The sequence below is a fragment of the Rana temporaria genome, chromosome 2, assembly GCF_905171775.1.
Source record: "Rana temporaria chromosome 2, aRanTem1.1, whole genome shotgun sequence".
NCBI lineage: Eukaryota > Metazoa > Chordata > Amphibia > Anura > Ranidae > Rana > Rana temporaria.
Window position 1 is genome coordinate 240,877,135 of NC_053490.1, and position 19,715 is coordinate 240,896,849.

The window sequence follows — 19,715 nt, forward strand, 5'->3', positions numbered from 1 at the left end:
AGGGCCTTCTCCCATTTAAACCCCAAATTCTGTTTTATTATATCTCCCATAGGGACAGGGACCGCCACATTCATAGCTTCAGATTTAGTATTATTAATTTTCAAATGAGATATTCTTCCGTAGGTCTCAATTTCTCTTACTAGGTTGGGGAGTGAAACATGGGGGTTGGTCACTGAAAAGAGCAGGGCATCCGCGTACGCTGCCACCTTGTGTATCCGCTCTCCCATCTGTATTCCCTGAATATCCGAATTTTGGCGGATTCTGTTTAATAGGGGCTCTAATGAGAGAGCGTACAACAGGGGCGATAGGGGGCATCCCTGTCTCGTACCATTTGTGATCTTAAAGGGGCATGATAGTACTCCATTAACTTTTACTGAGGCACGTGGGTTCGTGTAGACACTCATGATCCATCTGACCATGCGTTCCCCCAGTCCCACCTGTCTCAGTACTTCCTCCAAGAAACACGCAGAGGACACAACCTACGCTCCTTCCAGCGCCAGCCAATCGTCAGCTCCCGATCTCCTATCGCGCATGTGCACAGAGGCCACACGAATTAATCAAGTTGGTTTGTAGAGGAGTTGAACTGTCAAACTGAATGGAGGAAGACTCCTGCAATGTGAAAGATGGTGGGCGGAGCCTATGAGGAGAAGGGGCGGGTGGAGACTTTAGAGGCACTGGGCGGGGCCTGTAAGACTTGTGTCGTAGAATGATAGGCAGTGCTTCTCGACAGAACAACGGCTCAGATGGGAGTGGGCGTGATCAGCGCATGGGACGGGCGTGATCAGCGCACGGGGTGGGCGTGGCTTCAGCTCAGTAAATAGCCAATCGGGAGAAGGGAATGTCTTCTCATGCTAGCATCACGTGAACATGACACGTGACTTCTATCTGACATGCGCAACAGCTGGAGACGTGACATTGTGACGTCAGAAGTAGACGTGGCTTGAGCTGGTAAATAGCCGAGCGGGGGAAAGGGGCAGTGTCAGTCTGAGGAGATCAGAGAAGAGGAAGCAGCTTTTCCACGGAGCTCCGTAGGGAAGACACCTTTTCCGGACTACAGGCAGGTCACAGCGTGTCTTGTGTCCGGGGCTCTTCCTCCTTTGTTCAGGCTCTGAGGAACTTCAACTCCCAGCAATCTCTGTCCGCATGGAGAACTACAACTCCCAGCATGCACTGAGTATAGAATGAGGTTTCAGCTCCCAGCCTGGAATAAGATGTTACAGTACTACATATCCCAGCATGTCTGATTTTTTTTTTCCCCAACAATCTCTACATACATACCACAGCCTGCTCCCCTCCCCCCTCTTCAGGAGTAATTACACCTAACACTCCTCTCCCATGGGTGGTGGGTCTCCTCCACCCCAGGATTTGGGTGGGTTTGGGCCTGCGGGGGGAGGATCAGGGGCATCATTAGGGGTGGGCTGGGGAGGCTGGAGCCCCGAATGGGTCGCTGAAAAGCCCAGAGTCTTGGCCACAAAGTATTTAATGACTAGCCCCGAGTGCTGCCGAGCAGGGGGCATTTTTTTGCCGAGTGACAGGTCTCACCTTCTGGAGCCTGCAGTGCCTATGATGGACGTCCCACTGGTCCAATCTGGGGACGTGTGACGTCCATCATCGGCGCCGCAAGCTTAGAAGGCGGGAATTACAATGCCGCCCGGCGCTCCATGCTCGGTTCGGCGGCTCCCGAGCCTCCTCCTCTGGCTGCAGTGGCTGCATATGTGTGACGGGCACACCACGCCACATCCCCACTCCCTGCTCGGCGGCTCTCCTCTCCTGAGTCTCTCTCCTCCTTGGCTCCTAAGCCTCCCTAGCTGCATCGCTATGATGGGCACATTGGGCGTGCCGGTGCGGCACACCACAGCTGAGGTAGGTGACGTCAGTGTATGTAGGTCAGTGATTGTGTGTGTAGTGTAGGTCAGTGATTGTGTGTGTAGGTCAGTGTAGTGTAGGTCAGTGATTGTGTGTGTGTAGTGTAGGTCAGGTCAGAGATTGTGTGTAGTGTAGGTCAGTGATTGTGTGTGTAGTTTAGGTCAGTGTAGTGTAGGTCAGGTCAGTGTAGTTTAGGTCAGGTTAGTGTAGTTTAGGTCAGGTCAGTGTAGTTTAGGTCAGGTGAGTGTAGTGTAGGTCAGGTTAGTTCAGGTCAGTGTAGTGTAGGGTAGGTCAGTGTAGTTTAGGTCAGGTCAGTGTAGTTTAGGTCAGTGTAGTGTAGGTCAGGTCAGTGTAGGTCAGTGTAGTGTAGGGTAGGTCAGTGTAGTGTAGGGTAGGTCAGTGTAGTTTAGGTCAGGTCAGTGTAGTTTAGGTCAGGTCAGTGTAGTTTAGGTCAGGTCAGTGTAGTGTAGTGTAGTTTAGGTTAGTGTAGTGTAGGTCAGGTCAGTGTAGTTTAGGTCAGGTGAGTGTAGTGTAGGTCAGGTGAGTGTAGTTTAGGTCAGGTCAGTGTAGTGTAGTGTAGGTCAGTGTAGTGTAGTGTAGTGTAGGTCAGGTCAGTAGTGTAGGTCAGGTCAGTGTAGTGTAGTTTAGGTCAGGTCAGTGTAGTCAGGCTAGGTCAGTGTAGTGTAGTTTAGTTAGGTCAGTGTAGTTTAGTTAGGTCAGTGTAGTTTAGGTCAGGTCAGTGTAGTGTAGGTCAGGTCGGTGTAGCTTAGCTTAGTTAGGTTAGTGTAGTTAGGCTAGGTCAGTGTAGTCAGGTTAGTGTAGTTAGGTCAGTGTAGTTTAGGTCAGGTCAGTGTAGTTTAGTTAGATCAGGTCAGTGTAGTTTTAGTTAGGTCAGTGTAGTCAGGTCAGTGTAGTCAATGGCCCGGATTCAGATGAGGCTCCTACTTCTGTTAGGTCCCCAATGGAAGGCCACGCACCTGACTTCGAAAAATCTGAGACCTGACAGAGGCCCTTTTCTCTAAACTTTTCAGCTGTAACCCTCTCCATCCCTGGAGTAAAATTAGGGTTTCCTATTATGGGTAGCAATGGTGATTTACCTGGTGAAATTTTTTGTTTCCACATATTTTTGCTGAGATTTGTAATGTAGGGCCTATTATAGGGTGTCTCTTGAGATGTCTAGGGAGTACCGCATAGCACCAAGGTGCTCTAGTTAATGGGATCGGACTTACATATTGCTCTATGTCTACCCAGCGTTTAAACTCCCCATGTCTGCACCAGTCCACCAGCCTTGTCAAGTGCGTTGCTCTGTAGTATTTTACTATATTTGGAACTGCCATCCCACCTGAGCTCTTAGGCATTCTCAACAAATCTCTTTTGATTCTAGCTCGTTTCCCTGCCCATATAAACTTCATGAACAAGGCATTCACCTGACGGAGAAAAACTGCCGGGATGGAGATTGGCAGAGCCTGAAACAGATACAACACTTTTGGTGGAATACACATTTTCACTATACTGCCTCTCCCAAACCACGAGTGCAGCCCATTTGTCTAAGAGTATTCATATTGCATTATACAATGGGGGGAAATTCAACGCATAGATATTCTTGATGTTAGATGATATATATGTACCCAGATATTTTAGGGCCTTCTCCCATTTAAACCCCAAATTCTGTTTTATTATATCTCCCATAGGGACAGGGACCACCACATTCATAGCTTCAGATTTAGTATTATTAATTTTCAAATGAGATATTCTTCCGTAGGTCTCAATTTCTCTTACTAGGTTGGGGAGTGAAACATGGGGGTTGGTCACTGAAAAGAGCAGGGCATCCGCGTACGCTGCCACCTTGTGTATCCGCTCTCCCATCTGTATTCCCTGAATATCCGAATTTTGGCGGATTCTGTTTAATAGGGGCTCTAATGAGAGAGCGTACAACAGGGGCGATAGGGGGCATCCCTGTCTCGTACCATTTGTGATCTTAAAGGGGCATGATAGTACTCCATTAACTTTTACTGAGGCACGTGGGTTCGTGTAGACACTCATGATCCATCTGACCATGCGTTCCCCCAGTCCCACCTGTCTCAGTACTTCCTCCAAGAAACGCCAATTCACCCTATCGAACGCCTTTTCTGCGTCGGTGTTCAGGAATACGCAGGGGATTTTTTTCTCTCCGGCATAATACACCAGGTTAAGGATTTTAATCGTATTATCCCTGGCCTCCCTGCCAGGGATGAATCCTACCTGATCTAGATCTACTAACTGTGCTATCCATGATTGGAGCCGGGAGGCTATTATTTTTGAAAAGAGTTTTAGATCTGCATTTAACAATGAAATTGGCCTGTAACTGCCGCATTCCGCCGGGTCCTTCCCCTCTTTGGGGATCACGGTGATATGAGCAAGGAGTGCATCCGGAGGGAGTGCCACAGTACCGCCTAATGCATTGAAAAGTTTTGACATCTGTCCATTTAGTATCAAAGAGAATTCTCTATAGTACCTTTATAGAGAATCCATCTGGGCCTGGGGATTTCCCGGACTTAACCTTTTTTAGGGTTTCACCTACCTCCTCAGTGGAGATGGGGCTCTCTAGACAATTTCGGGCTGGGGATGGCAATCTAGGCATTCCTGCAACAGATAGATAATCCTTTACCCCCAGCTGTGTGTCACCTACTGGTGTTAAGTTGTATAATGAGGAATAATATTCCCCAAATGTCCGGGCTATCTCTCTTGGTTTTCCTAACAGTTGTCCCTCTTTTTTTGGGGGGGGGGGATTAGTATAAGAGAACAATGAAATAGGAGTGATGAATGTATAGATCAAGAATTGATGTATGGTGAATTTTATGGAATATGTATTTTGGTTTGTATGTGTACTATTATCAGTTGTAGTTTCCTGTTTTCTATTTTGATAAAATAAAATAAAAGATAAGTAAAAAAAAAACACAAATGTTTAAATTTAAGAAATTTTCTGTATCACTTATTACTTAGAGTAATAAAGGAACTTCCGCTTTTTCGGAATCCCCCCCCCCCCCCCTCCGGTGTCACATTTGGTACTTTTCAGGGGGGAGGAGGGAGCAGATACCTGCGTAATCCCAGGTATTTGCTCCCTCTTTCGGGCATAGATCACCACGGTGACTGTGGTGACCTATGCCACATCTGGCACCTACTCCGCCCCCCGCTGTCTTCTGGGAGACGGACAGGTCCCGGGAGATAACAGGGACCAGTGGGATCGCACAGCGCGACTCGCGCATGCACAGTAGGAAACCAGGAAGTGAAGCCCCAAGGCTTCACTTCCTGATTCCCTTACCGAAGATGGTGGTGGCAGCACCTGAGGGAGAGATCCACTTTGGGTGCATTGCGGGCACCCAGGACAGGTAGGTGTCCATATATTAAAAGTCAACAGCTGCAGGATTTGTAGCTGCTGACTTTTATTTTTCCTGCAGAACTCCGCTGCTTTCACACTGGACCATCATTCTAGCGGCGCTATTTGGCTGCTAGCGGGGCACTTATATCCCAGCTAGCGGCTGATGAAGGGGTTAAATGCTCCCATGTAGAGCCACTGCAGAAGCGCTTTGCAGGCACTTCGGCAGCGATGCCACTTCATTTCAATGGGCAGGAGTGGTAGAGGAGCGGTATACACCGCTCCAAAGATGCTGCTTGCAGGACTTTTTTTTTAACGTCCTGCCAGTGCACCGCCTCGGTGTGAAAGCACTCGGGCTTTCACACTGACACTGCATGGGAGCAGTTTTGCAGGCATTTTACAGCGCTATTTTTAGCCCAAAAATGCCCCAGTGTGAAAGGGGTTTAACCGTTATATATTATGAGGGGGGGGGGAATCGGCCACTGGCCGCCGCGATTTCTAAATATCGCCATTAGCATTGGCCAGAGAAAAACCCATATCGGTCGACCTCTAAAGGGGACTGTCAGAGATTACATACATGACAGATGGGACTGTCAGAGATTACATACATGACAGATGGGACTGTCAGAGATTACATACATGGCACAGTCAGATTACATACACAGCACATGGGATGGTCAGAGATTACATATATGACACATGGGACAGTCAGAGATTACATACACAGGATGGTCACAGATTAAATGCATGACACACAGGATACATTAGAAGGAGATGGCACCCCATTGGTCAGCATAGAGGAGCCTGGAAAGTAATGCTACCGTTAGCTGAGCTCACCTCCAGGCCACGCACCCATCCCGCCCACTCAAGTTGCAGCCTGCAGGAGATAGGCTGTAAACCTGCATTGGGCGGAGACTCCAGTGCCGATGTGTTGTCTGGCATTCATGGGGTTAATGGTCTCCAGGGAAATCATCACCTCGGCTTGTTTACCTGCTGGCGTCTCTGAGCCGCACATGCGCAGTAGCTGCAGGGAGGATTTCATGCTTCTCCTCCTGGAAAGTCACGTGGCCTTGTTCTGCCTGCTACGTGCAACACGTGACTGCCGCTGTTCTACCAAAAGCTTCAACTTATCAAAAACTCCAACTGCGTGTACTGCGCACGCACAATTACGTCTTTCTGCTGCACGTCAGTTTCTCATGTAAAATCTATCAAATACAACAACTCCTCTCGCCACTGCACCACGCCTGTGCGTCCTTCATATAACGCATGATAAAAATTCCATCAAATTCTCCAACTGATATGGCAGCAGTGCACATGCGAGTGAACACTAACATCCCATGTCACATCTTCCATAAACAAAAGGAGATACTTGGACAGTTAAAGGGGTTGTAAATGTACAATTTTGTTTTTCCTAAATAGCTTCCTTTACCTTAGTGCAGTCCTCCTTCACTTACCTCATCCTTCCATTTTGCTTTTAAATGTCCTTATTTCTTCTGAGAAATCCTCACTTCCTGTTCTTCTGTCTGTAACTCCACACAGTAATGCAAGGCTTTCTCCCTGGTGTGGAGTGTCGTGCTCACCCCCTCCCTTGGACTACAGGAGAGTCAGGACACCCACTAACACACAGCTCCTTTCTCTATCTGCAACGTAGAGAGCGTCCTGACTCTCCCGTAGTCCAAGGGAGGGTGCGAGCACAACAAGGAAAATTACATTAGAAACCTGTATAATGTATGGCCAGCTTAAAGCCTGGTACACACTATTAGTTTTTTCGTTCAACCCAGATCCGGTCGGATCTGCTATACCATGTAAAGTTATTATATCAATCTCCCCCACTGAGCAATTATGTTCAGACAGGGGGATGAACGTTGGCAACAATCCGTTTTCATTGGAATTTTCTTATTTTGATGCAATGCATTGGAGGCAATGGCGAAAGCTAAATTCAGCTTTTTTCATTTGTGCAATAGGAATTAAATTACTTCTATCTAATACAAAATGTTCTTTCATCTATTCTTGTATCAAAAATGGCCCTTCATTGGCCTTAATATTATTTATTTATTTATTTATAACACAGAAAGAAATAGACTGAGGACGGAAGTAAAAAGACAAATGCAAAATGACAGCATACAAAAATACAATAAAATGCACACAAAATAGGAAACAACTGCAAAGAACATAATTGAAAAACACTAAAATAGCCTAAATATAAAAAAATATATATATGTGTGTATATATATATATATATATATATATATATATATATATATATATATATATATATATATAGCAAAATAGCTTTTTTCGTTTTTGTTTTAAGCAAATATTGGCTAAGCAGCTCAGTGGGCAAAATCACTAATCAATACATGCTTCATTTATTTACATGCACCAGAGGAAGCCCACTATTGTGACAAGGGAAGAACATGCAGGCCATATATGCTCCAAGTCCCCACCATGTGACAGTACTAGCCCATTTCCCAAGTGCCAGCACTGTCCAATGAAAGGGAAGTACAGTAAATGACATGGCCCTATACTAAGGCCTCCTCATTGTTCTAGAAGTGTCATGTCATCAGGGAGCAAACAAAAGGGGATTATGGGCCAAATCCACAAAGCAGATGCGCCGACTTAACTCGAGATTTCTAATTTTACTCCGCGCGTATCTTTGCGCCCGATCCTCAAAACGAAAAATCCGTTTTTTCCGTCCTACCTAAAATAATTACTCCGGCGCATCCTCTGACGCAAATTACGCTAGTCACGCCGCTTTATTTGATAGGCAAAGATGCAAATGAGGGAGATAGGGCGATCCTCAAAATTAAGTGTGTGCGCCGTAGATTACGCCCTGTGCGCCGTAGATAACGCCCTGTGCGCACCTGTTAGTTTTCTGGAGCAAAATTAGACTTTATAAAAGCAGCCCTAATTTTACACCAACCCTGTAAAGGTCTGCTGAAGCAACACCATTTAGGAAGAGCTGCCAACACTTCTTTGCTGGACTTCATTGTGACTGCCAAAATGCCCGGGCCATCAATGATTATAACGGCACTCGCAACTTTACAGGCGCAGAGAAGGAGGAGGGCACAGAGGAGGAGGAGGAGGGCACAGGAGAGGTTATACCGCCCACGCCAAGATCTGTTTGGCATGACTGCGTCTGATGTCATTGGCAACTTCAGATTTAACCAGGAAGCCATCCTGGACTTAACCAGGATCCTGCAGGATGATGTGAACACCCCAACCCAACGATCACATGCCCTGCCAGCTCACATTAAAGTTATGGCCACCCTGCATTTTCTGGCCACTGGGTCTTTTCAAAGAACATGTGGAGGTCTGGCTGGGATGGTACAGTCCTCGATGAGCAGGTGTGTGCACCAGGTTGTCCCTGCAATACTGAGACGCATGGGCAGTCAATTTGAAAAGCCCACCCAGGAGGACCAGCGAATGAAGAGCATGGCCGACTTCTATCAGATTGCCCGATTCCCACGGACCATCGGGGTCATTGACTGTACCCATGTGGCACTACAGCCCCCCCATGATACAGAGCACATGTTCAGGAATCGCAAAAACTGGCATTCCATAAATGTGCAGGTAATCGTAGATGCCCATGGCCTCATCTGGCATGTCTGTGCCAAATTTCCTGGTTCGTGCCATGACAGCTTTATCTTCAGGCAAACCAACATATCACGTGAATTGGAGCAGAACGTGTATGGAGACAGCTGGCTGGTTGGTGAGTGACATGGGTGTCAGGTATGACTGTTCCCCCCCCATGATGCAGACATCACAAGGGGCACATGCATGACTAATATCCTCCTGTCTTTTCCCTTCCAGGTGACTCTGGATATGCCCTGGGACCTCACATGATGACCCCCTTCAGGAACCCCCAAACCCCAGGAGAGCAACGCTACAACGAGGCTCATATTCGTACCCGGGCAGTAGTGGAGCGTACATTTGGGCTGCTGAAGTCCCGCTTCAGATGCCTGGACAAGACTGGGGGTACACTGTTGTATTCCCCAGACTTTGTGTGCCAAATAATAGGGGCTTGTTGTATTCTTCACAACTTTGCAATGAGAAGGGGACTGGAGATTAACTTACGTGCTGACCTGACCCCCCACCCAGGCAATCCCCCCCTAGCCCACTCTACCCGGTCTACTGAGGGCACAGTAGCCAGGAGACGCCTCGCAGAAGGCATCTTTTCTCAGTAAATGGCCATAAATCATGTCACAATGATATTATTTTTTTTCACTGCAAACGCACATGAATTATGTCACAATGATATTATTTGTTTTCACTGCAAACGCACATGAATTATGTGACAATGAGAATGTTGCTTTGCACAGTAAACGCACATGATTAATGACACATTGAGAATGTTTTTGTCTCTGAAAACGCACATGATTTATGTCACAATGAGAATGCATGAATGCACACCACTGTGGTCCCTAGCACAGACACATCACATGCACATCGAATTGGATTAGATCCAAGTACCCCCCCCCCTTTGGTACTTGGGAGCAGTAACGCCACGCCACGGCTCCAATTATGTCACTGTGCATTCATACACCATTCAGGAACCTAGGATGACTTCTCCCTGGTCCTGGGGATCCCTTCTCCACCAAAACTGAGGGTGACACCCTTATTTTGTCAGGAATGCCACCCCCCCACATTCACACATCATTCACACACACAAACCAAATCATAAGTACAGTATAATAAACAAAATTATAAAACCAAAAATTTTTTTTAAAAAAAGTACCCCTGGTATTTAATTCCGGCGGCGAGTGCTCCGTCTGGGCTGCCCACGGGCACCTGGAGGATCTTCATTGGGGGGGGGAGCAGGGGAGGGAGTATCTTCATTGGGGGGGGGGGGCAGGGGAGGGAGTATCTTCATGGGGGGGGGGAGCAGGGGAGGGAGGAGCCACGGGCACCTGGAGGATCTTCATTGGGGGGGAGCAGGGGAGGGAGTATCTTCATTGGGGGGGGAAGAAGGGGAGGGAGTATCTTCATGGGGGGGGGAGCAGGGGAGGGAGGAGCCTCCCCTGGTGTCTGACCTCCGGCTGGCCTGCCCTCCAAGGCCACTGCTATCCTGTTCAGGCAGTCAGTGATGGCAGCCGTATTGGCCTGGCCAGCCCGTGTGTTGTCCTGCACAGCCCGGGTGTTGTCCTGCACAGCCCGGGTGAGGGCAGTCACCTCCTGGCCCACGCCTGTTGTGGCGGTATGCAGGGACCACAAACAGGTGATGACACCCAATGAATTGGTGGCCACATCACTGAGTGACTCCCTCATTACATCCAGGCTGTGCTCCATCTTGGCCATAGTTTTTTTGATGTCACCCAGACTGCGGGTCTGCTGGGCATTGTCCCTCAGCAGACTGGCCGGCAGATGCTCAGACCCCCCCCTGGTCTCCTGGGTCGCCATCCTACCTGCCCCTGAGGCTTGTGGCCAGGTAGGAGGGGATAGAGTGACCCTTGTGGGTTGCGGCATGTTGTGGGAGGGGCTACCCCTGATGGTGGCCTGACTGGTGCCAGCCTCTGGGGGAGCCTTAAGGCTAGCCTCAAGGGTATCGTCAAATGTCATGAGATCAGTGGCAATAATGATTTCCCGGCCAATCTGGAGATCTTCTTCCTCCTCCCCCTCATCCTCATCCTCCTCCTCCTCATGAGGGGAGGTTTGGCCACTCCCCTCCCCTGGGGACTCCTCAACAGCCTCCTGTCTTTGGGGTGGTGCAGCAGCCTGGCCTGATGGCCCAGCAATCTCCTGGTCATCTGTGGAAGACACCAAACAATCACAGGTTTGAGGATCCACACACTTGGCACATGTTCCCTTCCCCCACCCACACATGCTAATCACCAAATAGAAAAACAAAAAGCTTACCTGGCCTCACAGGAACATCAGACTGATAACCAGGCAGGCCCACCACCTGCTCTGGCTCGAAACACCGGGCCACTGCCCATTCCTCCTCAGTCAGCCGGATGGGGCATGGTCCCCCTCCTCCAGTGCCCCTCCTATGCGCAGTGAGCTTGGCCACCTTATTGCGGACCACGCTCCTCAGATCATTGATCTTTTTCTTAATGCCAGCGGGGGTCCTCGTCTCCCCTCCCCCCGCCGCATTTATGTGATCTGTAATTTTTGCATATATCCTCTTCCTTTGGGCCGGGGAGGTGTTCCGGCTATCAGGCCCATGTAAATATCTTCCATATTGGATGATATACCTGGCAAGGATTTGCTTTTCAACATGGGAAAAATTCAGCTTCCTGCGTTTGGGAGCCATCACAAACACCACACAGCAACAAGAAAACAAACAGGACAAACACACAAAAATACACACCAAACAAATACACAAACATACACACACAAGCAGACAGCTACTACAAAGTCAAATACAAACACACAAAAACCAAACACAAAATCCAAGCAGAAAAAAACAAAACAACAAACTTAGCAGAAACAATCAAACACAAAATACACTTATCACAAACAAACAACAACTACTATCTACTACTCCTCCAACACTTCTCTATCACACACAACTTACCAACAAACACTGACAAACTAAGAGCAGAAGCAAATTGCTCATGGAAGGGAACACAGGGAAATACTTTTGCAAATGAAGTGTGTTTGACTGGAGCTAGTTAAGCACAGGGCGATCCTCAAACTAAGTACACTTGGCCTTTTACCTATCTCACTGATTGCGCCAAGCAAAGTTCTGCACATGCGCAGTGAGCAGCAAATTCCTGCGCGCATGCGCAGTACGGCCGGACCTTCATTTGCATGGGGTCACGGCTCATTACAATGAAGCACGCCCACTTCCTTCCCACTTGCCATAACCCCGCCTTACGCCTCCGAATTTAGGTTACGGCAGGCGCAATTTTGTGCGCAAATGCGCTGTGGATACGGCATTTACGACACCAACTTAGGGCGCCGTAACTTAAATGACATAAGTTTTAAAAAACGTATTTTGCGCCGCTGGCTGTGGATTTGGCCCTATGTGCTGCTGGATAGGAGGGTCGGCTGAAGCTAAATAATCTTTTTGCTTTGCCCTATATGGGCATACCATAGGTTCACTTTTCTGTGCCAATATAATCTCTGAAATCCACTACTTAATTTTTTGCTAATTCTGATCATTATTATTTTTTGAGGTCCATACAAAAAATACTGTTTAGTTTAAGTTTAAATCTTAGTGGCCAACTCAAAGTCATTGTAGCCATATTAGCGAACTTCGTGCAAATTAGTGCAAAAAAGTACTGAAGACATTACTGAATTGTTTTCGAGATCAGCTCCCAAACTAATAGAATAAGTCCTTTTTTGTGGTGCAATGATGAGGGAATCCATGATTGGTAGGATTTGTTCCTTTTGTTATTTTTTTTATTAGATTACTAGCTAGAAAATTAACTAATTGACCACTTCAGCCCCAGAAGAATTTACTCCCTTCCAGACCATAGCACTTTTTGCGATACGGTACTGCGTCTCTTTAACTGACAATTGTGTGGTTGTGCGACGTTGCACCCAAACAAAATGTATGTCCTTTTTTTTCCCACAAATAGAGCTTTCTTTTGGTGGTATTTGATCACCTCTGCGGTTTTTATTTTTTGCGCTATATACAAAAATTTTGCGACAATTTTGAAAAAAAAGCTATATTTTTTACTTTTTGCTATAATAAATATCCCCAAAAATATATAAAAAAAATTTCCCTCAGTTTAGGCCGATGTGTATTCTTCTACCATATTTTTGGTAAAAAAAACAAAACAATGCAATAAGCGTATATTGATTGGTTTGCACAAAGGTTATAGCGTCTACAAAATAGGGGAAAGATTTATGGCATTTTTATTATTATTTTTTATTTACTAGTAATGGCGGCGATCTGCGATTTTTATCAGTACTGCGACATGGCGGAAAGAACGGACACTTTTGACACTATTTTGGGACCACTGTCATTGATACAGTGATCAGTGCTATAAAAATGCACTGATTACTGTGTAAATGACACTGGCAGGGAAAGAGTTAAACATAAGTGTGTCCTAGGGTGTAATTCTAACTGTGGGGGGAGTGGGCTACCACTGAGATTAACAGCGATCACTGCTCCCGATGACAGAGAGCAGTAGATCCCTGTCATGTCACTAGGCAGAACAGGGACATGCCTTGGTTACATAGGCATCTCCCCTTTTTGCCTCTCCATGTCATGATTGCGGGCCGCTGGTGAACATCAAGTTTTCGGGGCACGTTCACGGAGTACGCGGACATCGTGCACCCCACCGGAGGGGCACGCCCACTACATGACAAATTAAAGGGGACGTATCTGTACGCCCATTTGCCCACTGCTGCCATTGTGCCGACCTATATCGGCGTGCAGCGGTCGGCAAGTGGTTAAAGAAGTTGTTTGGTAAATAGGTAAGGGGTCCAAAGGAACTTACCTAATCACTACTTATCAGTCACCCAATGACCTGCACCGAAAATGAAGCAAGCCAGAAAAAAAGACCAAAGTTGGATAAATATGGATGGAAAATGATTGTAAACAGCAATACTTACTACATTCAAATATTGGGGTTAACATGTGACCTAAATCTGAAGTCCAGGCAGATATAAAAATACAATTAATGCAGTTATTAGTTAATTAAAGCAGAGGTCCGCCTAAAAAAAAATATATATTAAAAGACAGCAGCTACAAATACTGCAGCTGCTGACTTTTAATATATGGACACTTACCTGTCCAGGGTACCCGCGATTTCGGCAGCCGAAGCCGATCAATCGCTCGGCTCTCGGCTGCCCTTGCGGCCATCCTCGGTGAGGGAATCAGGAAGTGAAGCGTTGTGGTTTCACTTCCCGGTTCCCTACTGCGCATGTGTGAGTCGCGCTGCATGTCCTCACTGGTCCCCGCTGTCTTCTGGGACCTGTGTGTTTCCCATAAGACAGGGGGTGGACAGGAAGTGACGTAGACCCCCGATTCTGCAGGGGTCTAAGCTCGGAAGTGGGTGTAAATACCTGTATTACACATGTATATGCACCCCCTCCCTCCTGAAAGGTGCCAAATGTGACACCGGAGAGGGGGGTTCCAAAAAGCGGAAGTTCCATTTTTGTGTGGACCTCCGCTTTAAGCATAATTAAAGGTATTTTACATTTCAACTACTATGAGCACAGGAGTTTAACTTGCAACCCCTTGTACAATAGCACTCATCCTATGGGAAGGGTAGCTCTAGAAGCCAGCCAGGTGAACAAGGAGATGGCCTTGTCAGATCACTGCAGGATCCTCTTTACAGCTATTGTGCTAAAGATAAGACTTGAAAAGAGGAGGTTCATAAAAAGACCCAGCCTGCTTTTCAAGTTCAGCATCATGCCTGTAATGTTTCTTTCTGAGCAATTGTAAAATTGACACAAGTAAACATAAAAAAAAAATCTGGCTTATAAACTGGTAAGCTTTTATAAAATTTTAAAAAATTTACCAAAGTCCACTGGAAACTTCATGGGACAGCAGGCAGGACCCCTTACTAATTAATAAATAACTTTAAAAGAATAACAAACTAACACTTGCATGGAATAAATAAGGCCGCAGCTGCTTTATTATTGGTTTAAAGACAATTGAATTCATAAAATTCATTTATTAACACTTAAACAAACCCAGCCACTACGGCTCAGGCTGTATAAACTTCAGATTTCAAAAATAACCCATAACAAATAGATAGAATCATAACAAATGTTGTCCACCTTTAAACATATAGGGCCAGATTCACAGTCGAAATACGCCGGCGTATCTACTGATACTCCGGCGTATTTTCAAATTTGCCGCATCGTATCTTTAGTTTGAATTCTCAAACCAAGATACGACGGCTTCTGGGTTCGAGCCGACAGGCGTACGGCTTCGCGATCGCTCGTCCTCTGCTGCGGATGGCGCTGGACCGGGACAGGTAAGTGTCCTAATATAAAAAGTCAACAGCTGCAGTATTTGTAGCTGCTGGCTTTTAATATTTGTTTTCAGTGGAGCTCCTCTTTAAGAAATGGCAGTCATCAGGAACAGTGGAAGTTAAAGCAAGATCTGGAAGACCAAGAAAAATATCAGACAGAACAGCTCGCAGGATTGTGAGAAAAGCAATTCAAAACCCACGTTTGACTGTTCGATTTCTCCAGAAAGATCTGGCAGACACTGGAGTTGTGGTACACTATTCCACTATAAAGAGATACTTGTACAAATATGGTCTTCATGGAAGAGTCATCAGAAGAAAACCTCTTCTACATCCTCACCACAAAAATCAGCGTTTGAACTTTGCAAATGAACATATAGACAAGCCTGATGCATTTTGGAAACAAGTTCTGTGGACCGATGAGGTTAAAATAGAACTTTTTGGCCGGAATGAGCAAAAGGTACGTTTGGAGAAGAAAGGGCACAGAATTTAATGAAAAGAACCTCTGTCCAACTGTTAAGCATGGGGGTGGATCAATCATGCTTTGGGGTTGTATTGCAGCCAGTGGCACAGGGAACATTTCACGAGTAGAAGGAAAAATGGATTCAATAAAATTTCACACCTCAAAATCCACGGGGGATTACATCAAGAGGCGTAAACTGAAGGTTTTGCCATGGCCTTCACAATCTCCTGACCTCAACATAATTGAAAATCTATGGATAGACCTTAAAAGAGCAGTGTGTGACAGACAGCCCAGAGATCTCAAAGAACTGGAAGACTTTTGTAAGGAAGAATGGGCAAAAATACCTCAAACAAGAATTGAAAGACTCTTGGCTGGCTACAAAAAGCGTTTACAAGCTGTGATACTTGCCAAAGGGGGCAGTACAGGATATTAACTCTGCAGGGTGCCCAAACTTTTGCAGACACCATTTTTTTGTTTTCTGTAATTTTGAAAGTGTAAATGATGGAAATAAAATCTAACTTTTTTTGATATATTATAAGAATGTCTAATCTGTAATTTGATGCCTTTTGGAGATTTTTCCATCTTTCCTTGGCTTCGTTATGCACATTAATACAAATTTTTACCTGGGGTGCCCAAACTTTCGATCCCCACTGTACGGTTCGTGTTCACCCGATCCCCCCATAGGGGAGAAAAGACTGTACCCTTTCCTATGACTCTGGGGAGCACCCAGAAGCGGCTTCTCTCTGGTCCCCGTGGACCATATCATCTCCAATAACCCAAGTGCACACAGAATCTTCTCCTCTCTGGTCCTCAGGTACACCATTTCTTACGATTCCAACGTGCACTCAGAAGCCTCTTCTCTCTCAGGGCCTTATGAACCATACCATGGCCAAAAACCTGGACATCAAGAAACCTTTTCTCTGCAGTCCCCATGGACGCCACCATCTTCTATGATTCTGGGGTGCACACACAACCCTATTCTCTCTGGTCCCCATGGACTGCACCATCTCCTATGACTCTGGGGTGCACCCAGAAGCTTCTTCCATATGGACCAAACCATCTCCAATAACCTAGGGGCATTTCGAAGCCTGTTCTCCTTGGACTCCAAAGACCATACCATCTCCAATAAGCTGGACACCCAAAACCCTCTTCTCTGCAGTCCCCAAAGACTGTATCCTCTCATAGGACTCTGGGTTGCACCCAGAACCCTCTTCTCCCTGCTCAACCTGGACTGTACCATCTCCTATGACTATAGGGTGCACCCAGAAGCCTCTTCTCTCTGGTTCCTAAGGACCAGTGTTTCTAAACCTTTTTTCAGTCAAGACACCCATTCTAAAATGTAAAAAAAAACTGTTCTAATAGTTTTACATAATACAGCAACTTTTGAACACTGGTACTGACTAGTATTCCAATGTGTCTCTTCTTCAGTTTTTCTCCCTCACACAGCTAATGTGACCTCACCGGCCACTGATGGAGATGGGCAGGGGAGGGTCAAACAAGGATGCTGTGCAGGCAACCGTCATTCACCTTATTAACTGATGATGTCATTGGTTGTTAGGGCGCTGGCAGCTAGAAGGTTGTAATGGTGCACAATAAAAAAATATGTGGCTTTGTGCAACTAAAAGGCAGGCTTGTATACAATTCTTGGGCATTTTTTAGGCATTTTGCCAAGGCACACCGGATGATACCTCAGGGCACCCTATCGTGCCTGAGCGCCCTGGTTGAAAAAGGCTGCTATGGGCCATTTAATTTCCAATAACCTGGGTGCCCCAGAATCCTCTTTTCTGCTGTCCCCATGGCCTCCGCCATTATGGTCCCTATGGACCATACTATCTCCTATGATTCTGGGGGTGCACCCAGAAGCTGCTTCTCTCTAGTCCCCATGGACCATATCATCTCCTATGACTCTGGGGTGCACCCAGAAGCCACTTCTCTCTGGTCCCCATGGACCATACCACCTCCTATGGCTCTGGAGTGCACCCAGAAGCCGCTTCTTTCTGGTCTAAATGGACCATACCATCTCCTATGACTCTCAAGGTGCACCCAGAACATGCTTCTCTCTGGTCCCATGGACCATACCAACTTCTATGACTCTGGGGGTGCACCCAGAAGCCGATTCTTTCTGGTCTCCATGGACCATACCATCTCCTAGGACTCTGGGGTGCACCCAGAAGCCGCTACTCTCTGATCTCCATGGACCATATCATCTCCTATGATTCTGGGGGTGCAACCAGAAGCTGCTTCTTTCTGGACCGCACATAAGTGCATCCATGGGAAGGCTCCTAGATATCTATGCGACAAGATCAAACCGCACAATTGCAACCGCATTCTGCGATCCACCGACCAAAATCTGGTCAAGGTTCCTAAAACCAAATACAAGTCCAAAGGAGAAAGAAGGTTTGCTTTCCAGGGCCCCAGGCTTTGGAATGCTTTACCAACCAGCATTCGGTTGGAGCAAAACCACCTGTCTTTCAGAAAGCAGATCAAAACCCTGCTTTTCTGAAGGCATGAGACACAAACAACCAGCGCCCAGAGGCGATTCAGTTCGCATGTGCCGCGCTATATAATTTTTTCATTCATTCATTCATTCATCTCCTATGACTCTGGGGGTGTCCTAGGATGCTGGGGTGCACCCAGAAGCCGCTACTCTCTGATCTCTATGGACCATACCATCTCCTATGATTCTGGGGATGCAGTCAGAAGCCGCTTCTTTCTGGACTATACCATCTCCTATGACTCTGGGGGTACACCCAAAAGCAGCTTCTTTCTGGTCTCCATGGACCATAACATCTCCTAGGACTCTGGGGGTGCACCCAGGAGTCTTTTCTTTCCCATGGCAGGGTGCCCTTTCAAAACAGTAACCCAAAGTTTACAAGGGCAAATATTCACCCAGCCGTGTGTTGCCATCCTACATAGGGGACAACTCATCCTTCCTGAGGTCACACGAGGCTTCCAGCTCCTACAGCACTACAAGTACCAGCATGGCCACTGTAGAGGGACCTCACATAACCGAGAACTACTACAGGTCCCAGCATGCCCCAAGTTAGTGTATATTATACAGATGATAGGTGTCAGTCTGTCACTACTCACCCCAGAAGTGACCTCTGCATCCTCAGCAGCGCCCCCAGCCTTGGGCCCAGCACCCTCACACTCCTGGCCGCCATGTCAGTTTCCTATCAGCACTCACACGCTACCCTCAGTATAGTCATGCGTCTGACACACCAGAGAAGTGCAAACCCAGCAGACCCTGATAAAAGCCATTGTAATTCATGTCTACCTCAGCCTTAGTTGCTTTGACAAAGTGTAACTAAAGGGAAAACTTTGACGTTTTCCTGGTTCTCACCTATGCAGGTTGCAGTTTGCATATTCCAGATGCATTTTGCGTTTTTCAATATGCGTTTTTGATCCATTGAAGTCTATGGAACCAAAAACCATAAAAAAGTCCCTGGCCCTTTCCATAAAATGCACAGATGTGAACATGACCCATAGGAAACCATGTTAAATGGACTGTAGTGTGTCTCTGCAAAACTGAAAACTAGGGCTGCACCCAGTGGCGGCTGGTGCTCCAATTTTTTTTGGGAGGGGGGGGGGGGCGCAAAAAAAAACATCATTTGCAGCCACTGTGCCAATCAAATGCAGCTACTGTGCCCATCAATTGCCGCTACTGTGCCCATCAATTGTCGATAATGTGCCCATCAATTGCTGCCAGTGTGCTCAATTGCCACTACTGTGCCCATCAATTGCTACCAGTGTGCCCATAAATTGCCGCTACTGTGCCCATCAAATGCTGCCAGTGTGCATCCCCCACCCGCCCAGCACTTACCTGTCTTGGTGGGGCAGCGGGTCACGTCGGTGATGTCCTCTACGCTCCTCAATGTCTTCTCCCGTCCTCTCTTAAAGGCGTCCAATGACAGCACTTGTCATTTCAGTCAATCAGGTGACAGGTAACAGACCTGAGCACCTGATTGGCTGAGAGGTGGTTCAGTGTTAGGAAAGCGAATATTCATTCGCTTTCCTAACACAACGCTGAGTGAACTGCGAGCGCCCAGCATGGCGCCCGCTGTTCACCTTTTTGGACGCCTATTAGAGCCTATGGCTCTAATCGGGTGCTTCCAAAAAATACCCCGCCACTGTAATTCAGGTGTCTGGCACCCTG